Source organism: Macaca mulatta, chromosome 7 (genome assembly GCF_049350105.2).
Source record: "Macaca mulatta isolate MMU2019108-1 chromosome 7, T2T-MMU8v2.0, whole genome shotgun sequence".
Taxonomy (NCBI): Eukaryota; Metazoa; Chordata; class Mammalia; order Primates; family Cercopithecidae; genus Macaca; species Macaca mulatta.
Window position 1 is genome coordinate 128,955,656 of NC_133412.1, and position 4,041 is coordinate 128,959,696.

Below are 4,041 nucleotides of genomic sequence, written 5' to 3' on the forward strand. Positions count from 1 at the left end.
TGCTCTGCCTATTGAGTAGCCATTCTTTTGTTCCTTTACTTTCCTAATAAACTTACTTTCACTTTACTGTATGGATTCAACCTGAATTCTTTCTTTCATGAGATTCAAGAACCCTCTCTTGGGGTCTGGATTGGGACCTCTTTCCTGAAACAGTATGAAGGTGGGGGAAAGAAGGCCCCATCTCAGAATAAAGAAATAATAAATAAGGGATGGATGGTAAGGAATTCTGGGGGTAGTTATTGGAAATTTTTTCCCTAGAAGAGGGTAAGGATCAGCATGTTGAAGCCAGCTCCAACTCCAAGTTCAGTGATGTCATTTTGATAGCTTGAAATAGGCCATGGTGAAAGTATTTGCACCACCCAAATTGACACACATTACAGGTCTCCCTGGAATGCTGATTGTTAAACATTTACTAGTGAATCATAGGCATTTCCATAGAATGTGTTTGCTTTATTACAGCTAGGAGGCCTGGGTTATGTTTTCCTAGTATACTTTATGTAAAAAGCCCATTTGTTCCATTGCCCCTCCCCATATCAGGTTCATTGGGTGAGGTGCCAAAGGCTTTGTGCAGGTGTCTGGAAGGTAGGGTTCCAATCCAAGCTGCTCTTCTGCCTGGAACTCTCTTCCTCAGGTAACAGCTTGGCTCCCATTGCTTCCTCCTTCTCTTCCAGTCTTTATCAAAAGCTACCATCTCAGTGAGGTCTTTCCTGACCACCCATTTGTCCCTGCAGCATGCTCATCACTGCACATCCTGTACCACTTTCTCTGGGCTTTTCCATGTCCTCTATCATCTTCTGACTATATACTTCATACTATATACTGTATTATGTTTATTTTGCATCTCTCCTTCTGGAATTAAGCTCCTCAGCCTCAGAAATCATTCATTGCTTGTTTGCCCACTGGTATATCTCAAGCACCTAGAACAGTGTCCAGCACACAGTACATTCTGAATAAATATGTGTTGAATGAATCAAATAAATAATCCTATCTCTAAACAAATTGGTATTATAATTCAGCGAAAGGTATAGAATGGCAACTCTAGTCTTCTAATCTGCAAAATAATGATACATTTTGTTTTATTTAATGGGTTTTTTTTTTTTCTAGAATCAAGTGGGATAATATACAGGAAAGCAGTACTTTAAAGTACAAAGAACTTTGTCCAAGTAAAAGGCATTTGTACTGAATGTAATTGGTTCCTCATGAAAAACAGTCACATTATCTGAACTCTAATTTGATATTCCTTCAGAGGGTATTACCTCCAGAAGGAAGAAAGAGAGGAAGAAAGGAAGGAAGTGGGAAAGAAGGGAAAATTAAAGAATAGCAAGAAACAGAATAGGCTGGCCCAGACTGAGCCTTCTCTTGTTAATGTACTACTATTAAGGCAATACTATTTTTAAAATGAGGGTTGAAACTGTCCCTCATGCTTGGCTAATGACATGGTTACATCATAAAAAAGCCATTGTTCTCTGGCAATAAAATGCTACTATTTTAAAATCAAGGGATTCCTACAGAATAAGAAAAAAATTGCTTGCTTACTGATACCTGCAAAATTAAATTCATTTCACATGGGAGGAAACTTTGCCTTCCAAAGAGCTATTTCTGCACTAGAAGAAAGACTGAGTGATAGTGGAGTTCTATGTATTTATGAGATAACTGTGGCACAAAAACACCCAGTTGTAGTGTGGTTTTATAGAGAAATTATGAAGTAAGTTGCCAAGGAGAACCAACATCCATCCATCCATCCATCCATCCATCCATCCATCCATCCATCCATCCATCATGGCTAATATCATGGACTCTAATTCAGAATTCTGGATGTGAATTTTACCTCCACTACTTAATAGCTGTATGATCTTGGGCATGTCTCTTAAATTCTTCATGTAATTCCCTCATCCATAAAATTGGAATAATATTAGTTCCCAACTCATAGGGTTGGTCTGTGGATTAAATGAGCTAATATACATAAAGCTCTTAAAATAGAGCCTGGTATATAATAAGGACTATGTAGGTATTAGCTATGACTCATTTAGCCAATATTTATAGAAACCTCACTAGGTACTTGTAAGAGATAGGAAAAACCAAAATATTCGTCCTACTCTCACACACCACTCAATACAATACTTTTGATACGATATGTGTGAGATTTTTCTTCACACACCAACCGATTCAGCAGACACCAGCTGGGTGTCATCTAATTCAGTTCAAATCTGGCAATATCTATCTATCTGGAGTGGCAGGTTGAGGGATCCACCCCACAAGACTGCCCTGCACTTCAAATGCCACTCATAAGTAATAGCTTTGTTACAGGAAAGGAGTCCTGATTCAGACTCCAAGAGGGTGTTCTTGGATCTTGTGCAAGAAAGAATTCAGGGAAAGTCCACAAAGTAAAGTGAAAGCAAGTTTATTGAGAAAGTAGAAGAATAAAATAATGGCTACTCTATAGACAAGCCCTGAGGACTGATGTTTGCCCATTTTTATGGTTATTTCTTGAGTATATGCTAAAGAAAACATGGATTATTCATGCCTCCACTTTTTAGAACATATAGGGTAACTTCCTGACATTGCTATGGCATTTGTAAACTGCCATGGTGCTGGTGGGAGTGTAGTCATGAGGACAACCAGAGGTCAGTCTTGTCATCTTGGTTTGGTTGGGTTTTGGCTGGCTTCTTTACAGCAACCTATTTTATCAGCAAGGTCTTTATGACCTGTATCTTGTGCTGACATCCTATCTCACCCTGTGACTTAGAATGCCTCAACCATCCGAGAATGTACCAGTAGGTCTCAGCCTCATTTTACCAAGTGCCTACTCAAGATGGAGTTGCTCTAGTTCAAATACCTTTGACGTTTCCCCACTCCCTTTTATAAGAGAACCCTTAATCCTAAGGGTTGCAGAGGGATATGAATATCTATCTTCTGTAACTTCTTCAGGCTGAATAGGTGTGATGATTTTCCTGCCTAACTATGAGGTTCTGTTATATTCAGGGTAGAGAGGAGCTCAGTCAGAAAATGTCGGTATGGCAAGGGTCATTCATAACCCTTGAGTTCTGACAAAAGGTGATATCTGGAAGATTAATAAGTATTCAGTTTAAGAAAACATTCAGTAACCTTATCCTGCATTCTTACACAAAAAGGAATATATTCCACAACAGTTAAGTACAATAAATAAAATTATCCCAACTAAATTAGGCTTTTCATAAACTGGGGACCTGTTGGAAGCAAGCTGATAATGGGGTTGCTAGCTGATTGCAATATGTGCTCAGATTTAGAATACTGATTCAGATTTTTACATTACCTATCTGTCTTGTTTCTCTGCGTAGAAGCCAGAGATCACTTGTTAGTTCACAAGAATAAGTAGGGGGTTAGCCTAAATTGCAGAAACAAACATAAAAACAACTTATGAGACTAAACAAGTGTACCATAGTTCTTGAAACAGTTTCTCTCTCCAGTTTCCCATTTTTATTAAAGACAAATCATGGTAGAACTGCTTTGCTTTATTATACTTGGCCTAATTTTTGTATACAGTGCAGCAAGAATAATTATTTTTTTACATAGGCTTTTCAGCTGGCTTTGATGGAACTCTCTCCCATAGAAGGAATCTCAGATAAGACATTTTAGAGCTGAGCTCTGCCAGAGGTTTGTGCCCTCAAATACCTATGAATTGAGTAAATTCCTCTCCTCTTGAGATTCCAGGATAACTTGGCAGTTCTAGGCCTGTCATAAAGTGACATTCTTTACTTACCACCAGTCACAAACCTTGTACAGGGACTGTTGTAGGCAAGGTATGAGGCCAGTTCCCTAAAAGGCTTTTTTTGGCTCTACAAGTTAAACTTGATTCCTTAAAGGAAAGCATGCCATTCCAGCCAAAGTCTTGGTAAAATAACCAGTTTCTCCAATTGTGTCCTGTTGCAAAGAAAACAGATTCTTATTGTACTTATACAAATAACTGAATTGTCATAAATTAAGAATAGTTACAAATACTTTCCAAATTCTGGAGAAATCAGGTAGAGGGAAATATGCACCAACTTTTATTAAGAGGAGTAT